Here is a 21722-nt window from a genome sequence, read left to right on the forward strand (position 1 = left end):
TCCTGAGTCTGAGGCAGGAGGATCACAAGTTCAGGACCAGCCTCAGTAACTTAGCAAGATCCTGTCTCAAAATAAAAAGGGCTGAAGATGTAGCTCATTGTTAAAGCAGCCCTGGTGCAATCCCCAGTGTGTATGTATATGTGTGTGTGTGTGTGTGTGTGTGTGTGTGTGTGTGTGTGTGTGTATATATATATATATATATATATATATATATATATATATATATATTTAAAAAAAGAAGAAGAAGAAAAGTTAATAGGCTAATGAGAGTAGACTTAAAAGTTGTTACTTTTTCACTACCTGCTTTTCAGGTAAAACAAGCAATTTATAGGATAATTTTCAAGACAAGCAATAAAAGCTTTAACCTAAGTGATAGGTTGCAGGGAATTATTTATAGACAATCTTTATTAATTTTTTTTGTGAATAGAGTTTGTGTGGACAAAGATTCTTAATGTTAACAGCAGTATTGTTTGTCCTTTATGATTTTAGATCATTTAGATGATTTTATTATATAACATCAGGTGAGTGTACAAAATAATTATACAAGTACTTAACTTGCATCTTATTTTTAAGGAAATAAAATATTATAAATACAGCCTTTTCCTGCCCTTCATTAATACAAATAGAAATAAATATTGTGTTGAAATCGGTGTGAAGATTTCTCAGAACATATCATAAAAAATGGGGAATATTAGAATGTGAGATACATAGTCAGTTGTAACTGAGGTATTACAAAATTATTTAGCAAAATGCTTGTAACCAATTCAGTTTCCCACCAGCAATATGCAAGAATTCCTCTTGCTCCATGTCTTTGCCAGTAGTTGATACTACTGGATTATTGCCAATCTGATGAGCTTGAAATATCTTTGATGTTTTTAACTTTGAGTATTTCTAATTGCTATTGAGCTTGGCCATTTTCTCCTATATTTATTTGTTTTCTCTTTATGATTTCTTTCATATAAATGTTTTTTATTTTAATATTTAACTATCTTCTTCATGGTTTATGTTTGTGTATCCTAAATCTTCTTCTCGGTGTCATACATTTTTGGAGGTGGGTACTGGGGATTGAACTCAGGAACACTCGGCCACTGAGCCACATCCCCAGCCCTATTTTGTATTTAGAGGCAAGGCTTCACTGAGTTGCTTAGTGCCTCACTATAGCTGAGGCCAGCTTTGAACCTGTGATCCTCCTGTCAGTCTCCCTCCTGGATTACAGGCGTGCACCACCACACCTGGCTCAGTGTCATACTTTTTATACTTTTCAGTACTCATAGCCAATTTTCATAGGGCCATTTATTTTAAAAGTTCATCTTTTATCTACCCGTGTCATATATCAGATTTCCACATTATTTTTTATCCCTTTTTTTAGTCTTGTACCAGTTCTGTATTCTAGCCTCGTCACCCTTTTAAGTTCTCTTTAGCTATACAGAAAAAAATTGCTATCTGACGCAGTAAGCACAATCATATGATTCTTACTGTTATTCACAGTTGATTTGGCTACCTTGAAGCCATTCACTCTTGCATAAATTTTAGGATGAGCTTGTCAAGTTTCTAAAAATTTTGAGGGATTTCATTTGGAAAGAACTGAATTTCTCTATTCAATTTGGGGAAAATTGTCATATTGCTGAGGCTTTGTATTTACAAACATGGCATGTCTCTTCATTTATATCTTTTTGCCCTCCAATAAAGCTTTATAATTTTCTACATACAGAGTTAAGGTTTGTATCTATTGGTCTTGTAGTTTCTGTTGCTATTATACATAATAAATTTAAATTATATTTTATTTTATTTTTTTTTTAATTTTTTATTGTTGGCTGTTCAAAACATTACATAGTTCTTGATATATCATATTTCACAATTTGATTCAAGTGGGTTATGAGCTCCCATTTACAGATCTGTATACCCCATATACAGATTGCAGAATCACATCAGTTACACATCCATTGATTTACATATTGCCATACTAGTGTCTGTTGTATTCTGCTGCCTTTCCTATCCTCTACTATCCCCCCTCCCCTCCCCTCCCCTCCCCTCTTCTCTCTCTGCCCCCTCTACTGACATTCGTTTGTCCCCCTTGTATTATTTTTCCCCTTCCCCTCACTTCCTCTTGTATGTACTTTTGTATAACTCTGAGGGTCTCCTTCCATTTCCATGCATTTTCCCTTCTCTCTCCCTTTCCCTCCCACCTCTCATCCCTGTTTAATGTTAATCTTCTTCTCATGCTCTTCGACCCTACTCTGTTCTTAGTTACTCTCCTTATATCAAAGAAGACATTTGGCATTTGTTTTTTAGGGATTGGCTAGCTTCACTTAGCATAATCTGCTCTAATGCCATCCATTTCCCTGTAAATTCTATGATTTTGTCATTTTTTAATGCAGAGTAATACTCCATTGTGTATAAATGCCACATTTTTTTTTATCCATTCATCCATTGAAGGGCATCTAGGTTGGTTCCACAGTCTAGCTATTGTGAATTGTGCTGCTATGAACATCGATGTAGCAGTGTCCCTGTAGCATGCTCTTTTTAGGTCTTTAGGGAATAGACCGAGAAGGGGAATAGCTGGGTCAAATGGTGGCTCCATTCCCAGCTTTCCAAGAAATCTCCATACTGCTTTCCAAATTGGCTGCACCAATTTGCAGTCCCACCAGCAATGTACAAGTGTACCCTTTTCCCCACATCCTCGCCAGCACTTGTTGTTGTTTGACTTCATAATGGCTGCCAATCTAACTGGAGTGAGATGGTATCTTAGGGTGGTTTTGATTTGCATTTCTCTGACTGCTAGAGATGGTGAGCATTTTTTCATGTACTTGTTGATTGATTGTATGTCCTCCTCTGAGAAGTGTCTGTTCAGGTCCTTGGCCCATTTGTTGATTGGGTTGTTTGTTCTCTTATTGTCTAATTTTTTGAGTTCTTTGTATACTCTGGATATTAGGGCTCTATCTGAAGTGTGAGGAGTAAAGATTTGTTCCCAGGATGTAGGCTCTCTATTTACCTCTCTTATTGTATCTTTTGCTGAGAAAAAACTTTTTAGTTTGAGTAAGTCCCATTTGTTGATTCTAGTTATTAACTTTTGTGCTATGGGTGTCCTATTGAGGAATTTGGAGCCCGACCCCACAGTATGTAGATCGTAGCCAACTTTTTCTTCTATCAGACGGCGTGTCTCTGATTTGATATCAAGCTCCTTGATCCATTTTGAATTAACTTTTGTGCATGGCGAGAGAAAGGGATTCAGTTTCATTTTGTTGCATATGGATTTCCAGTTTTCCCAGCACCATTTGTTGAAGATGCTGTCCTTCCTCCATTGCATGCTTTTAGACCCTTTATCAAATATAAGATAGTTGTAGTTTTGTGGATTGGTTTCTGTGTCCTCTATTCTGTACCATTGGTCCACCCGCCTGTTTTGGTACCAGTACCATGCTGTTTTTGTTACTATTGCTCTGTAATATAGTTTGAAGTCTGGTATCGCTATACCGCCTGATTCACATTTCCTGCTTAGCATTGTTTTTGCTATTCTGGGTCTTTTATTTTTCCATATGAATTTCATGATTGCTTTCTCTATTTCTACAAGAAATGCCGTTGGGATTTTGATTGGCATTGCATTAAACCTATAGAGAACTTTTGGTAATATCGCCATTTTGATGATGTTAGTTCTGCCTATCCATGAACAGGGTATATTTTTCCATCTTCTAAGATCTTCTTCTATTTCTCTCTTTAGGGTTCTGTAGTTTTCATTGTATAAGTCTTTCACCTCTTTTGTTAGGTTGATTCCCAAGTATTTTATTTTTTTTGAAGATATTGTGAATGGAGTGGTTGTCCTCATTTCCATTTCAGAGGATTTGTCGCTGATATACAGGAATGCCTTTGATTTATGCGTGTTGATTTTATATCCTGCCACTTTGCTGAATTCATTTATTAGCTCTAATAGTTTCTTTGTAGACCCTTTTGGGTCTGCTAGGTATAGAATCATGTCATCTGCAAATAGTGATAATTTAAGTTCTTCTTTTCCTATTTTGATGCCTTTAATTTCTTTCGTCTGTCTAATTGCTCTGGCCAGTGTTTCGAGAACTATGTTGAACAGAAGTGGTGAGAGAGGGCATCCCTGTCTTGTTCCAGATTTTAGAGGGAATGCCTTCAATTTTTCTCCATTCAGAATGATGCTAGCCTGAGGCTTAGCATAGATTGCTTTTACAATATTGAAGTATGTTCCTGTTATCCCTAGTTTTTCTAGAGTTTTGAACATAAAGGGATGCTGTACTTTGTCGAATGCTTTTTCCGCATCTATCGAGATGATCATATGGTTCTTATTTTTAAGTCTATTGATGTGGTGAATAACATTTATTGATTTCCGTATATTGAACCAGCCTTGCATCCCAGGGATGAATCCTACTTGGTCATGGTGCACAATTTTTTTGATATGTTTTTGTATCCGAGTGGCCAGAATTTTATTGAGGATTTTTGCATCTAGGTTCATTAGAGATATTGGTCTGTAGTTTTCTTTCTTTGAAGTGTCTTTGTCTGGTTTAGGTATCAGGGTGATGTTGGCCTCGTAGAATGAATTTGGAAGTTCTCCCTCTTTTTCTATTTCCCGAAGTAGCTTGAAAAGTATTGGTATTAGTTCCTCTTTAAAGGTTTTGTAAAACTCTGCTGTATACCCATCCGGTCCTGGGCTTTTCTTAGTTGGTAGTCTTTTGATGGTTTCTTCTATTTCCTCAATTGATATTGGTCTGTTTAGGTTGTCTATATCCTCCTGACTCAATCTGGGCAGATCATATGACTTCAGAAATTTATCTATGCCTTCACTATCTTCTAATTTATTGGAGTATAAGGATTCAAAATAATTTTTGATTATCTTCTGTATTTCTGAAGTGTCTGTTGTGACATTGCCTCTTTCATCCCGTATGTTAGTGATTTGAGTTCTCTCTCTTCTTCTCTTCGCTAGCATGGCTAAGGGTCTGTCGATTTTGTTTATTTTTTCAAAGAACCAACTTTTAGTTTTGTCAATTTTTTCAATTGTTTCTTTTGTTTCGATTTCATTAATTTCAGCTCTGATTTTAATTATTTCTTGCCTTCTACTTCTTTTGCTGTTGTTTTGCTCTTCTTTTTCTAGGATTTTGAGATGAAGTATGAGATCATTTATTTGTTGGTTTTTTCTTTTTTTAAGGAATGAACTCCAAGCAATGAATTTTCCTCTTAGAACTGCTTTCAATGTGTCCCATAGATTCCGATATGTTGTGTCTGTGTTTTCATTAATCTCTAAGAATTTTTTAATTTCCTCCTTGATGTCTTCTATAACCCATTGATCATTCAGTAACCTATTGTTCATTCTCCAAGTGATGTATTCTTTTTCCTTCCTTCTTTTATCGTTGATTTTCAGTTCCATTCCATTATGATCAGATAGGATGCATGGTATTATCTCTACTCCTTTGTATTGTCTAAGAGTTTCCCTGTGACATAATATATGATCTATTTTTGAGAAGGATCCATGTGCTGCTGAGAAAAAAGTGTAACTGCTTGATGTTGGGTGGTATATTCTATATATGTCAATTAAGTCTAGGTTATTAATTGTGTTATTGAGTTCTATAGTTTCCTTATTCAACTTTTGTTTGGAAGATCTGTCCAGTGGTGATAGAGGTGTGTTGAAGTCTCCCATGATTATTGTATGGTGGTCTATTAGACTCTTGAACTTGAGAAGAGTTTGTTTGATGAACATAGCTGCACCATTGTTTGGGGCATATATATTTATGATTGTTATGTCTTGTTGGTGTATGGTTCCCTTGAGCAGTATATAGTGTCCCTCTTTATCCCTTTTGATTAACTTTGGCTTAAAATCTATTTTATTTGATATGAGTATGGATACTCCTGCTTGTTTCCGAAGTCCATATGAGTGATATGATTTTTCCCAACCTTTCACCTTCAGTCTATGTATGTCTTTTCCTATCAAATGTGTCTCCTGTAGGCAGCATATTGTTGGGTCTTGTTTTGTGATCCATTCTACTAGCCTGTGTCTCTTGATTGGTGAGTTTAAGCCATTAACATTTAGGGTTATTATTGAGATATGGGTTGTTCTTCCAGCCATATTTGTTTATTTATGTTACTAAACATGGTTTGTTTTCCACTTTGATTATTTTCCCCCCTTTAGTGTCCTACCTCCCACTGTTGGTTTTCATTGTTATTTTCCATTTCCTCTTCCTGTAATGTTTTGCCAAGGATGTTTTGAAGAGATGGTTTTCTAGCTGCAAATTCTTTTAACTTTTGTTTATCGTGGAAGGTTTTAATTTCATCTTCCATCCTGAAGCTTAATTTCGCTGGAAACACAATTCTTGGTTGGAACCCATTTTCTTTCAGTGTTTGAAATATGTTATTCCAGGATCTTCTAGCTTTCAGAGTCTGTGTTGAAAGATCAGCTGTTATCCTGATTGGCTTACCCCTAAATGTGATCTGCTTCCTTTCTCTTGTAGCTTTTAAAACTCTCTCCTTATTCTGTATGTTGGGCATCTTCATTATAATGTGTCTAGGTGTGGGTCTCTTATGATTTTGCACATTCGGCGTCCTGTAGGCTTCTAGGATTTGGGGTTCTGTCTCATTCTTCAAGTCTGGGAAGTTTTCTCGTATTATTTCATTGAATAGATTGCTCATTCCTTTGGTTTGAAACTCTGTTCCTTCCTGTATCCCAATGACTCTTAAATTTGGTCTCTTGATGTTATCCCATATTTCTTGGATGTTCTGCTCATGGTTTCTTAACAGTCTTGCTGAGCTGTCTATGTTCTTTTCAAGTTGAAATACTTTATCTTCATTGTCTGATGTTCTGTCTTCTAAGTGTTCTACTCTGCTGGTAGTATTCTCAATTGAGTTTTTAAGTTGGCTTATTGCTTCCTGCATTTCTAGGATTTCTGTTTGTTTGTTTTTTATAACCTCTATTTCCCTGTATAGTTGATCTTTTGCTTCTTGGATTTGTTTATGTAATTCATTGTTGAAGTGATCTTTCATTGTCTGATTTTGCTGTCTGATGTCTTCCTTGAGACTCCAGATCATCTGAAGCATGTATATCCTGAATTCTTTATCTGACATTCCATCAGCTGCAGCTATTACCTCTTCTAACGTTGAGTTGACCTGCAATGCTTGTGGTCCTTTCTTTCCTTGTCTCTTCATACTGTTCGCGTTCCTTTCTACTTGGTGAAACTGTTGTGCTATTGAATTTTCCCCCTATATATTTATATTGGTCTTGTATATTTGCAAAGTCTCCCTCGCAGGCGCGGGCGGCGGCTCTGCCCCTCCTCCAATTGGGGCAATGTGCCTACCACGCTGGCAGGCCGCTGGGCCTGCTCTGCCAGTCGGTAGCAGGTCCGCCGACCTTGCAGGCGCGGGCGGCGGCTCTGTTCCTCTGCGGGCCGCTAGGCTTGTTCTGTCGGTGGTCGCAGTTCTGCCTACTTTGCAGGCGCAGGCAGCGGCACTGCCCCTCTGCAGGCCTCTGGGGCTGTACTGCCAGTGGGTCGCAGGTCCGCCTACTTTGCAGGCATGGGGGGGGGCGGCTCTACCCTTCCTCAGGCCACTGGGCCTGTTCTGTCTCTCGGTTGCAGGTCTGACCTGTTCTGATAGTGGTCACAGTTCCGACTACCTTGCAGGCGCGGGGGGGGAGGGGGCGGCTCTGCCTCTCAGCAGGCCGCTGCTCCTCTTCTGCCGGTGGGTCGCAGGCCCGCCTACCTTGCAGGAGTGATTGGAAGCTCTGTCCCGCCGCGGGCCACTGGGCCTTTTCTGTCGGTGGTCACCCTTCCCCTACCTGGCAGGCGAGGGGGGTGGGGGGCGGCTCTGCCCCTCAGCAGGCCGCTGGGCCTGCTCTGTGTTTGGTCACAGTTCCCTCTACTATGCCGGCGCAGGGGGAGGGGGCGGCTCAGCCTCTCAGCAGGCGGCTGCTCCTCTTCTGCCGGTGGGTCGCAGGCCTGCCTACCTTGCAGGAGTGATTGGAAGCTCTGTCCCGCCGCGGGCCACTGGGCCTTTTCTGTCGGTGGTCACCCTTCCCCTACCTGGCAGGCGAGGGGGGTGGGGGGCGGCTCTGCCCCTCAGCCGGCCGCTGGGCCTGCTCTGTGTTTCGTCACAGTTCCCTCTACTATGCCTGCGCAGGGGGAGGGGGCGGCTCAGCCTCTCAGCAGGCGGCTGCTCCTCTTCTGCCGGTGGGTCGCAGGCCCGCCTACCTTGCAGGAGTGATTGGAAGCTCTGTCCCGCCGCGGGCCACTGGGCCTTTTCTGTCAGTGGTCACCCTTCCCTTACCTGGCAGGCGAGGGGGGTGGGGGGCGGCTCTGCCCCTCAGCAGGCCGCTGGGCCTGCTCTGTGCGTGTTCTTAAATTATATTTTAAATTGTAATTGTTTATTGCTGCTATACAAAGAGTTCTGTGGATTTTATTGGCTTGATAGAAATATGAGACAACCTTTCCAAACCTTTCATTATTTTTATAAAATATGGATTCTCTTTTTATGTGGATAATTATATCATCTGTAAATATTGATAGCTTTATTTCTTTATTGTGTTTGGAAATTAGATAAACCCTCCCTTTCTTTAATACATAACTCTTGAAATCTCTGAAAATAGGAAATATGCTTATTTGGTAATGCAATAGCTGTATTTGTTTCAGTGTAGCACATGCAATCACAAATTAATATTGTGTTATCTCTTGATCATTTTAGTAACATAAAATTTGATCAGTAGCACTTCTTTTTTTTAAATATTTATTCTTTAGTTTTTGGCGGATACAACATCTTTGTATGTGGTGTTGAGGATGGAACCCGGGCCGCACGCATGCCAGGCGGGCGCGCTACCGCTTGAGCCACATCCCCAGCCCTCAATAGCATTTCTTATGTTGTGGAATAAGTACATGGAAATTTACCAATTAAACTGATCGAAATAAGATAACATTATTATGTATTTTAACTGTCATGCCAAGTATATTATTGCAGTTTTCTTGGACTTTGCTTGTAGAAGAATAATATTTACAAGTGAAGCCATGCTTGCTATTTGAATTATAAAGAACGTGATTAGATTCTTAAAGCCAGTTTTTAGGTTATAATTGATATACAGTAGACATCTAAATTACTTAATAAATCTTGAAATATATATGCATAAACTCACCACATCAAGATAATGAACATATTATCAGTCTCCTCCCCATATTTCTTCCTTCCTCTCTCACCCACCCATCCCACTTATTTCCCAGCAACCACATAGGTTTGCATTTTCTAGAGCTCAATGTAAATGTATTTACAACCAGCGTACATCCTTTTTGTTAGGCACTTACTCCACGTAACGTGAGATTCATCCATGTTGAGCATATCAACAGCTCATTCCTTTTTTATTGCTGAGTGTTCATCCATTGTGTAGATTATCACAATTTGTTTATATATTCACCTGCTGGTGAATATTTGGGCTGTTTCAAGCTTTGGACTAATGCAAATAAAGCTGCTGTGAACATATGAGTCTTCATATAGACATATGCTTGCTGTTGTCTTGCATAAATACCTAGGAGTAGAATAGCTGATTTCTATGATAGGAACATATTTAACTTATAAGAAGGTGCCAAAATGGTTGTGCCACTTTACATTCCCACCAGTAATATATGAAGGTCAAGGTACTTTACATCTTCATCAAATGCTTGGTATAGTCAGAATTTTTAATTGGAGCCATTTTAATAGGTATATAGTGGTATTGTTCTAGTTCTGCAATTAAGTTCATTATTGGGTTTGTCTTTTACATTCTGAAGAGCAGAGATTTTTAATTTTGGTAAAGTAAAATTTATTGTTTTTCTTCTGGATTGCAATTTTGGTGTTGCATCTATGAAATTTTGTGTGATCCCCTGGGCACAGTGGTACACACCTGTAATTCCGGTGGCTCATGAGGCTGAGACAGGAGGATTGTGAGTTCAAAGCCTGCCTCAGCAATGGCGAGGCACTAAGCAACTCATTGAGACCCTGTCTCTAAAAAATAGGGCTGGGGATGTGGCTCATTGGTTGGTGCCCCTGAGTTGAATCCCCAGTACCAAAAAAAAAAAAAAAAGGGAAAAGAAAAATATATCCTGGTGTTTTTGTTTTGCTCCCCTTATCACTCCAAAAGTTTTGTGATTTGGAGTTTCACATCTAAAGTTTTACATTTTGATTTGATCTCATATATGGTTCAAGGTAGTGATCAAAAGTTTTTGTTCTTGGGTTTTTTATGGGGACAGGTGTTGTGGCATATGGATCGCCGGTTCCAGCACCATTTGTTGAAAAATAGCCCTTTTCCCATGGACTTGCCTTTGTGCCTTAGTCCACATTTGTGTAAGTCAATTTTTGCACTCAGATTCTGTTTTGCTGATCTATTTGTCTTACTTGATGCCATTACCACATTATGTTGATTACTGTAGCTTTGTAATGAGTCTCAAAATCAGCCAGTGGTTAGCATTTTGTTCTTTTTCAAGTACTTTTAGCTATATTTCGTATTTCCATATAAATTTTATGTTTTTAGAACCAGTTTGCTAGTTTCTACCACCAAAAACAAACAAACAAAAAAAACCTTACTGGGCTTTTAATTTGAATTGTGTTGAATCTGTATAACAATCTGGGAGGAATTGGCATCCTAATGTTAAGTCTTCTGACTCCAACATGGTAGAATTCTACATGTATATAAGTCTTTATTTCTCTCAGCAATATTTTGTGGTTTTCAGTATACATGCATTCTGTACATGTTTTGTGATTTATCCCTAAGTAGTTAATATTTTTATGTCATTGTAAATAGGTTAATTTAGTTATCCATTGATAGTATATAGAAATATACTATCAATTTATTTTTTATTATTGACCTTGTATACTGCAACCTTGCTAAATATACTTATTCTAATAAATAAGAATTATCTCATATTTCCAATACAAGTTACAGTCTGATTCCCTGGAGTAACCTGGTGGTCTGATTGAGTATTCACTATACTCTCTGAGCCATTGTCATAATGGAAGGAGGTGGAAAGGACAAATTCAGCATTGGTCTTCTCTACATGGGAAGATCATTTTCAAATGGGCCAGGCTTTTAAGGTTTACTTTTTCAAAAGAGGAAAATACTTAATCTGATTCAACCATTGACTACTAGCCATTAGCATTGAAATGGAGAGCTCCCAGAATTCCTCATGCTTAGGATGGGCCCAACAGAGCTAGCCCAGCTAAATCTGCCTAAAATGTATTTTTCCTTTTTATATTGTTCACCCATTTCTTATGCAGGCAGGGGGAGAGGGGGGAGGAACCAAATCCAGCCAGAAGATAACAGTATCACTTTGAAGCCAGAAGAAATTCAGAGCACACTCCAGACCTTTGAGCCAGACTGCATATGAACAACTTTCCCCAGGTGATCTATGTGCACAAATTTTAGTAGCATTGGTTCCTGTTGACAAAAAGCACCATGTAGATCCTTTACTTCTGGGCACCTTATAAACTAGCTTTGTCTATAATTTACAGAAAGGACTCCCAAGGCCTTTTCTCATAATGAGAACTAGAAAGGCATTTGTGAACATTGTTGGATTGTTTCTTGAAATAAATTTATCTATGTCAGTTTAAGTCTTCGACCAGCATTCATTGAACTGAGAGGAAGGCTCTGTGACTTTAGTAGACATCTCAGCTGAGTGATCAGGGTCTTCATCACAATATCATTTTCTAGAACCTTGTAGTGTCTTTCTTTTCCTTGTTGCACTTCATTCACCCACCTTCAAAACCACACTCTAGACCTCTTGACCTTAATTGCCTCTGAATTCTTTCTGACCTCAGCCAGCTGTCTTTTCAGTTTTATCCTCCCACTGCATCTGTTCTTTCAGGAAGACTGGTTAATTTCCTTACTTTCTCCTCATCTCTTCTGGTCATCTCTTTGACTCTGCCTAACTACTACTCTCTCATACCAGTTTTCTCTAGCTCCTGCCTTAGGAAAACCCAACCATAGATCATTCTGTGAACTCTTACTGAGGATATTCAAGCTGGTGAACATTGCTGGGAAAAATCTGGCTGTGCTAGTTGGTGCTCCTACAAAATGTCTGGAGTTTTGCTGGGTCTCCCTAGCCATCCAAAGGCAGATCATACCCATTCTTTATTTGCATGAGTTTCCTGAAGCTGCTGCAACAAATCCCTACAAACTTGGTGGCTTAAAGACAAATTTATCCTCTTGTAATTCCAGATGTCAGAAATTCAAAATCTATTTTCTTCTGTGAAGTAAAGATGTCATCAACGTCACAGTCCCTCCAGAGGCTTTAAGAGAGAATTCACTCCTTGCCTCTAAGCATCTGGTGGTTGCTGGCTTCTTCTTCTTGGCTTACAGCCACAACACTCCAGTCTCTACCTGTCCACATGCCTTCTTTTATGCCCGTACAAAAGATACATAAGACAGTTGCCTCTCAAGGACAATTGTGATGGAGTCTAGGGCCAAATGGATAATCTCAAGATCCTTAATCACATCTGCACATCTGCAAAAACCTTTTCAAAATAAATTAACATTTACAGATTCCAAGAATGAGAACTTGGTATTTTGGTGTGTCCAAATATACCTAATGTACTATATTCAACAATTTTATTATTAAAAATAGTATATATACAGAAATATATGAAAATGTACCTCTTTAGTTCCCAAATGAAGAAACATTACCAGGTTCCCTCAAACTTTCTTCAACTGCTCTTCCCTGATGCATCTCAATTCTAAACATTGTGTTAATTTCTTTCTTTTTTTTTTTTTTTTATGGTACGGGGGATAAACTTTGGCACCTCCCTTTTGCTAAGGCTGGCTTTGAATTCACAATCCTCCTGCCTCACCCTCCCTAGCAACTGGGATTACAGGTGTGTGCCACTGCACCTGGCCTAATTTCTTTTTGGTAGTTTTTATATCTTAAATAGCATGTGGTTGTGATTGTGAGCTTTTGAAATTTATAAAATCATGTGGGTTTGTTTTTTGGGTTTTTTTTGTTTTTTGTTTTTTTTGTTGTTGTTGTTGTTTATTTTCCTTGCTATTTAAAAAAAAATCCATGTTGATGGATTTACCTTTAGTTTATTAATTCTTACAGATGTAGTTTTATTGTGTAAATATGTCTTAATTTACAGACCAATTTTTTGATGGGCATTTGAATTGTTCAGAGCTCTTGCTGTTATGAAATGGTAACAGTGGAATTGGTAGACTGTAGAGTATATATACACGTCCCACTTTGGTAATGTCAAACCAAAATAGTTAACACCAGTTTGCACTCCCTGCAGGCGTGGGTGTGGGAGCCCACTGTGGATGGTCTTATCAACACCTAGCATTGTTTTCACTGCTTATCTTGTGCCCATCTGGTAAATGGGAAGTGTTTCATATCAGTTTTAGTTTTCCAAACTATAAATGAGCTTATCATTTCTCAGTGTTCATATCCTTTCTGTGAAATTGCCAATTGTTGATTTCTACTTTTACCCTCAGTGATTTCCTATAGTTCCATAATACTGTGGTTACTGGTCCTGTGGTTATTCATGTCACAGGTAACTTCTCCCAGACCAGTGCAATGAGTGAGTCAAGACTACTCTGAAATAATTTGTGTAATATTGAAAGCCTTGAATGTTTAATAGAATTTACCTGGATAGCCTGGCATGGTGGTACATGCCTATAATCCCAGTGACTCAGGAAGCTGAGGCAGGAGGATCCCAAGTTTGAGACCAGCCTCAGCAATTTAGTAAGGCCCTAAGCAACTTAGCAAGACCCTGTCTCAAAAAAAAAAAAAAAAAAAAAAATCAAAGAGAGCCAGGGCTGTACCTTAGTAGTAAAAAGCTTCTGAGTTCAATCCCCAGTACCCCTCCCCCACCCCCCAAAAAAAGAAAGACAGAAATTCTAGAATTTGCTTTGTGGGAGGATTGCTTTTAAATTACTGATTGAGTCTTGGTAGTGATTATAGGATTATTCAGATATTTACTCTTTTTGAGTCAGTTATATTCTTCCCTAACTTTTCACCTGAATATTCAAATTATTAGTGTGAAATTCAGAATAGCCTATTAATTTTGTTTCTGACGTCTGCACTGCCTGCAGTTGTTTCTTCTCTCATTCCTGTTGTTTTGCGCCTTCCAACTTTTTTTTGATTCATATCACCAAAGGTTTGTCAATTTGATCCATCTTTTCAAAGGGTCTACTTTGAGTCTTGTTTTGTTTGTTTGTTTGTTTTGCTATTTTATGTGTATTTTCTTTGTGCAATGTCTACTCCTATCTTCATTAATTCTTTCCTTCTATTTTGTTTAGGTTTGCTTCATCCTCCCCACCCGCTATATTGAAATGGTACTTAGCTCATTAATTTTTTTCAACCTTTCTTTTCTTCTAATATACATATCTGATACCTTAAAATTTCTACTTTATTTCACAAGTTTTTGATACACAATATTTTTCCATAGTTGTCAATATATTCAAAAATTTCCCATCATAATTTTTCTTTGCTCCACTGATTATTTAGCAACGTGTTTCCAAACATAATAGAGTTTGTAATTTTTAAAAGGGATTTTTTTCTGCTAAGGTACATCGTGATTTCTGCAATGTTCAATCCCTTGAAATTTCCAAGGACTTTGGCCCAGTATATAGTCACAACTTAACTACAGTCATGTACCATATAAACTTCAGTGAACGACAGAGCATATATGATGGTTCCTACCATATAGTCCAGGTGCATTGAAAGCTATACCATCTGGGTCTGCATAAGCACACTCTAGCATGTTTGTTGAATGAGGAAATCACCTGACAGTGCATTTCTGAGAACATGTCCCTGTCATGAAGTGATGCATGACTATTATCATGTGCTTAAATGTATATTCTGTTGAGTGTGGCATTCTATGTTTGATTTATATACCAGTTTATTAATTTTATTGTTTAAACTTTCTATATTATAACTGAAACAACTGTAAAATATGGATACAATTGCTGAAAATTAACAGTGAGAACAAAGTATATCAAATAAAATAGGGTCACCTGGTCAGGGTTCTCTCGTTTCCTGAATCTGGAGTTTGTCTTTTGCCCAATTTGGAAAGTTTTCAGGCAATATTTCTCTGCTTTTCTGCCCCATCTTCTCTCTCTTTTCCCAGGACCTTAAAGACATGAATGTTAGATTTTTGTGTTTGAGTGTCACAGGTCTCTTGAGACCTGTTTATTTTTTAAAAATCCGTTTTCTGTTTAGAAATAAGGCAGTTTCTATTCTGTCTTCCACTTCATAAATTTCTTTCCTCTGTGACTTCTCTTCTGCTTTGAGTCCATCCACTGAGTTTTTGATTACTATATTTTTATTTCTAAAATTTTCATTTGGTTCTTTTATTTATCAAGAGTTTATATTTCTTTGCTGGGAGACTATTTTTCATTTGCATGATTGTTATTATTTGGAGTGTTTTTACATGACTACCTCAAAGCTTTATCAGATAATTCTAACATCTCGACTTCTGAGTGTTGTCATTTCTTGTCCTTTCCCCTCTGGTTGGAGACCTAACTGGATCTTGGCATGATGAGTGATTTCAATGGAGACTGAACATTTGGGGTATTATGTTATGAGACTCTGGGTCTTACTCCTTCTGTTCTAGGAGGCTTCCTCTGTCACCTCTCCTGCCTTTCCCCACAGCCTCACATGGGTGGAAGTATCAGCCATTCATGTGGCCTTTGCTCATGTGAGTGTAAATGAGAGCACAGTTTTTTCCTGTGATGTTTGGCTGGAGTACAGCAGTTATTGTCTAAATTTTCCGTTTGTACGAGGCTGTCTCTTTCCTTGTCCTTTGGCTAGAGAGAGCCATCTTTTGTTGAGTAGTGCTCCTCCGTTTCCAGGTCACCAGGTTCTTCAGCTCCAAGTCTGGGATTTATGAAGCAAAAGAAAAATCCAGACAACTCCCGGTGTTTCTGGGTCCCAAGGTCCCTAGAGCCAGTTTTCCTTCATCTCTCCACCTTGCAGAGAACTTTGTTTTATATATAATGTCCCATGTTTTTCATTGCATTTAGCAAGAGAAATAAAGAAAAACAAATGTACTCCAACTTGTGGGAAGCTGAAGTCCTCCCTTTTATTTTTTTTTAATTGCCAAACTATGTATTTCATCAGTTGGGTAAAAGGAAGGAAGACTTAGGAAAGAGAACGGGCTGTTACCTGTTTCTCTATCTTCGTTTTCCTCCTGCTTAGCAGGATAGACCAGGGTGCTGGAGTAATCATCAAAGCATGGAAATAGTTTTGATACAAACTTTCCCTTTTCTAGAATCTCAATCCAGAATATTAATTGTGCAGTTTCATTTTAAATCACAGGTTGTGCTCATGCTTCTGATTTCATGCATGACCTGAGAGGAAAGAAGTGGAACTTTTTAAAAGTATAGAATATCAGTATCCGAGATGCAACACCCTCACTTTATAAATAGGATCTGAAGTGCAATAAGCTTGAGAGTGAGAGTAACATCTATGCTAGTCTCACTGGGCTCAACTCACTGTCTTCCCCACTGTGCCATATTACTTCTAATAGCAGTGTGCAGGATGGGGTGGGGAGGCAGTTTAAGGCAGCAAGGAATGCATTTGATTGCTAATAACAGAAATAACCCTAGTGGTGTAAATAGAGGTTTATCTGTATCATATACCCAAATGCTTTACCTCTTTTAAAAATTAAATGAATAAGTACGCTCTAGGTGTTTACACTAGCAAACATGGATGATTCTTTTGAGGTTCTTTATATATCTATATGTATCTATCTATATCATCTATCTATCTATCTATCTATCTATCTATCTATCTATCTATATAGAGAGAGAGAGCTCGCAGAGAACTGAGATAGCTGAAGAAAGATGTTGAGATCAAGGAAGGCATTTTTGTATGCTTAAGATTTAAGTTATCGCAGCATGTTTTTAAGCTGGTACCAGAGGAGGGGAGGAAGGCTGATTGCAGAACCACATCCTTGAGAAGGGGAGAGGTGAAGGAACCTGATGCGCAAGAGGAAAAGTTGACCATGGCCACAGCGAACACAGTTCGTTCATTATACTAGGAGGGAAAAGCAGGATTTCAAAAGGTTGGTTTGTAGATTTGTTAGCAGTTAAATTAGGAAGGTCTTCTCTGGTTGCAGCTGTTCTCTCAGTGAAATAAGCAAGGTCATCACTATAAAGAATGAATAAAGAGGCAATACAAATGTTTAAGTGGACCAAAGATCGAGTGAAATGGAACACTACTTAAAAATGAAATAATGTCTGTTATCCCAGTGGCTTGGGAGGCTGAGGCAGGAGGATCGAGAGTTCAAAGCCATCCTCAGTAACAACAGCAAGGCACTAAGCAACTCAGTGAGACCCCGTCTCTAAATAAAATACAAAATAGGGCTGGGGATGTGGCTCAGTGGTCAAGTGTCCCTGAGTTCAATCCCCAATACCCCACCCCCTGTGAACACAACAGGACAGGGAAGAAAGTATTAGAAATCAAGAAAATAAAACATCATTAACACATAATATGTGTCCACATAGAAAACCCAAGGTGATCTACTAACTGACCATTAGAATTAGTTGAGAAAGCGAGCTGCTGGATGTAAGATCAATATACAAAACTATTTCTATGCAATAGCAACAATCATAAAGCATAACATAAGACAATAACATATATCATTTAAAGTAACAAGGTTAGGAAGCTAAAGATAACAAAATGCACAAGATTTTTGCTATGAAAACTAAATTTACTCTTGTCTGATCTACATGATTTCTATCAAAATTCCAAAATTTTTGGAAAATATTGACAGAATGAGTCTAAAATAGTTATGGAAAAGCATAAGTCCCCAGATAGCCAAGATACTGCTAGAGAAGGTGGTGGAAGGATTTATTCTACTAAATAATAGCATTTACTATGAAGCTATTGTGATTAATATAATATGGTATGTAAAGAAGAGATGAATTGACCATGAATAAAAGAAATATTCAAAAAGGAATATATATGAAAATTTGATATCATGTAGATGATATTGCAGATTCAATGCCTAGAAAATGCTTCACACATAGTAAATGCTTGGAGTGTAATTTTTAAATGTTTGGATAAGAATGAGTAGGAAAAAAAATGGGCTCTTTAAATATTTGATGCTGGGACAATGGGCTACCCATATTAAAAAAAAAATTAGATCACTTTGTTAGATCATGATTAAAATCAATTTCAGATAAATTAAAAATTATGAGAGGCAGAACTTTAAAATGTTTTTAAAAAATGTAATATAGACTGTGCAACAGTATCTTCTTGACGTTGCATGGGGAAGCATTTCTTATACAGACATAAAGTATTCGCTATAAATGAGATTATTACATTAAAACTAGGAACTTCATTGCTCTCTGAAAATAAATGTCACATCTATATGCAACAACGGTGGACATATCTCAGACTGCTAAGGAAAAGAGCAAATTTCAGAAGACTAAATACATAGTAAATACATACAATGTGATACTATTGAGCTCAAAAGAAGCAAAAAGCAAACTATATTGTGTAGGTATATACTCATGTTTATTTTTTTTAAAGGGTCGGGGGTGAGCCAGAATCAGTGGTGCATGCCTGTATATCGAAGTGCTTTGGGAGGCTGAGTCAGGAGGATCTTAAGTTCAGAGCCAACCTCAACAAAGATAAGGTGCTAAGCAACTCAGTGAGACCCTGTCTCTAAATAAAATACAAAATAGGGCTGGGAATGTGGCTCAGTGGTCAGTTCCCCTGAGTTCAATCCTTGGTAAACCCTACCCCCCAACCCCCGCACAAAAAAAAAAGCAAGGAGATGATAAAAAAAGATTCAAAATGTGTTTACCTAGGATGAGTTCCAGATGGAGCACAGGGCGGCTTCAAAAGCACTCAAGTGTTCTAGGTTATAAATCGATTGGTAGATTCATTGTGCTTGACTTATACTTCTTAAAGAAAGATGGTGCATAAACTTAGTTATGTATCAAATATGACATATTATAAATTTTCAATAAAAATATGGTAGCATGTGCCAAATAAGACCTATTAACAACTGCCAGGTGGAGGGAGCGACTGCTGTGGCTCTTCTTGTCTCGTCCACCGCCTGGTTAGTCTTCTGCTTCTTTCTGTGCCCACTGTCTTATTGAAGGCAACGTACCTCCCGCTCCTGTCTTTCTACTGCCTTCCTGCCTATTCTCTGCCACTTCCATCTCAACCCCACTACTACAGCACCAAACCACTCTATCCCTGTCAGGAGGGTTAAGTTACAGTGTTATTCTCTGCCCTGGAGAGAAGAGAAACTTTGTTCTACCCGTTTTCCCTTCAAGTATGCCTATTCCCCTCTGCTTTCCAGAAGTATCACAACACTCTTTCCCGCTACTTACCCCTTAATCATTAAAAACAACAACCTCACACACAACTTAATTTACTTTGGAGAAAAAGGAAAATCATTTACTTATACATATGGTGGAGCTTTTGGCCCTGAGACATACCCAGTTACTTAGGCCACCTGGATGGGAAAGTTAGATGATAAACCAGAAACATGGAAGAGAAAAATTTTTCATTTAAGTATTTACTTTGTGCCAAGGATACATCAATGAACAAAATAGACAAAGTACCTTTTTACTATGTAGAGGAGGAGGGAAAACAAAGACTTATCAATCTCAGTACATTTTTAAAAAATGTGTTATCTAAAAATTGTGTAATGTTTTGTAGCAGGAACAAAAAAGGAGAAAAAGCAGAAGAGTTTGAGGGAGGTTGGGAGAAGAGAGATTGAAATGTTTATACTTAGGTTATATACTTAAGTGTAAGTTTCCCTATGCAAAGTAGGATTGAGGGTTTTTTGATTAGGTGGTCAGGGTAGGCCTCTTTGAAAAGGTGGAGTGAATCTTGAAGAATGAGAGTGTTGATCTCGAGCTTACCTAAGAGCTGAGCAGAGGGAGAGACAAGGCAGAGGTGCAGACTAGGAGCGCATGTGTGTTTAAGTGCAAAGCAGAAAACTATGAGTGATAAGGAATATTTATTCAAAGTTATTTATTAAAAGGATTAGTCTTGAAGCAATGGTGGGAGCTGTGAAGAAGCCAAGAGAAGGAGATGTCTCTGCATTTAGTGATGGACCTGAATAAAGCCACAGTAGACTAGCAAGAACAGTAGTCAGTCAGGAAGCAAAGCCGAACATGAATTAGCAGAAGCAGATACAAGAGAACAAACTGTAATCTATGGAGCCAAGTTGAGAACTAATGGGAACAAACCCAAAAGGACAAACTGGAACATGCTTGGTCTCTCTGTTTCCCCCATCCACTGCACAGGTGAACTGCAGAAGCCATCTGTGCCTTTACTGCAGAGCGGCACGTACCAGGCTCAGGATTCAGGAAAGATGAAGGAGCTGGCAACAGCTGCAGGAGCTGGGAGCCTGGGGACTTGCCCCAGTCGACAGAGTGAACCAGCCCAGCCCCCAAAACACGCAGGTGCGGCAGCAGAACCTGGCACCCCGCACCCACTGGCATAGCGTTCTCTCTGCTGTTTCGCTGCTTCCTCTCAACTCACACCAAGTTCTCTTGTTGCCAAGAGCCAGAGCCAGGAATTCTGGGAAACATAGTTCAAGCTGAATCAAATCAGCACAACTTAAAATGGCAATCAAAACAGCAAGGATGCCAGTGTGGCTAGAGTGTGGGGGAAAGCACTAAGGGATGAGGACTGTAGAAGTGTAGTTCGAACAAACCACACCTGGGCATTAACTCATGATTCCTTCTACATTGTCCAGAAACAGCCCACCAAATCTAGTGTCTTAGCTACCTGGGCTGGGGAAGTACCTTCAAAATACAACAAGTGGGCCAGCGCCCTTAATCCCAGCAACTTGGGAGGCTGAGGCAGGAAAATGGCAAGTTCAAGGCCAGCCTGGGCAACTAAGTATATCCTGTGTCAAAGTAAAATAATAATAATAAGTTTTTAAAAAGAAAAACATGTGCATGTGTGTGTGTGTGTATGTGTGTGTATATATATATATATATATAAAAAGAAATAAATCTGGGGAAGTAACTCAGTGATAGACCACTTTCCTGGCATGTATGAGACCCTGTGTTCAATCCTCAGTCACAAAATACAAAGAAGTATTGATGGAATGGTAACAAATGACACTGGCAATTAAAATTTAACTAAAATTAAATTTCCCTTTAACTGAAAAGACGTGATCAGTGATGTGGTTTCTAATGACAAGTGGGGAGTCTTAGGTTTGGCCCTGAATGGAACTCAAAGTTCAGGAGAGGCAGGATCAGGGTTAAGGAAATGCAGCTTTTTTACAATGTTGTTGTTTGCTTTTGTAATTTCATGGAAAGGCCTAAGACATTACTGTATCTTGAAAAATATCCCTATGATGCTAGCCTGATTGCCTATCTTGGTGTTGGGGCAACAGCCACAAGACAGAGTAGAAACTCCCTATTCATCAGCAATGAATTATTCACTTTTCTTTTCATCTCAAATTAGCAGAACTCCACTTGTCTGGTGCCACCCAGCTAAAAAACTACTGTATATTTCTCAGCCTCCCTTGCAGCTATCTGTAACATTGTGACTAAGTGCTGGCCAAAGGAATGGAAATGCTGCTGTGAGGGACTTCAAAAATCTCAATTTTAAATAAAGCTCAGCAACAAAAACATGGGGAGTTTGTCTTTAACAATCAGGACCAAAGTAAAAATGCCTACCCTCACCATTTCCATCAGCATTGTGAAATGATCCTGTATGATACAGTAAGTCAAGAAATTAAACACAAAAAGATTGGAAAGAAGACCAAAAAAATTGCATTATTTATGGATGATA

The 21722-nt window shown here is 38.5% G+C and overlaps 1 long non-coding RNA gene across 1 annotated transcript; it reads left to right on the plus strand.

The window, feature by feature from the left end:
• The first annotated feature begins 10164 nt into the window (after positions 1 to 10164).
• On the plus strand, positions 10165 to 21441 carry LOC139706020 (uncharacterized). The gene is made up of 3 exons (XR_011707705.1): positions 10165 to 10302; positions 11233 to 11356; positions 20219 to 21441. It is a non-coding gene; the product is annotated as an uncharacterized lncRNA (long non-coding RNA).
• The last annotated feature ends 281 nt before the right edge of the window (positions 21442 to 21722 follow it).

The sequence above is a fragment of the Marmota flaviventris genome, chromosome 1 (assembly GCF_047511675.1).
Source record: "Marmota flaviventris isolate mMarFla1 chromosome 1, mMarFla1.hap1, whole genome shotgun sequence".
Classification (NCBI taxonomy): Eukaryota; Metazoa; Chordata; class Mammalia; order Rodentia; family Sciuridae; genus Marmota; species Marmota flaviventris.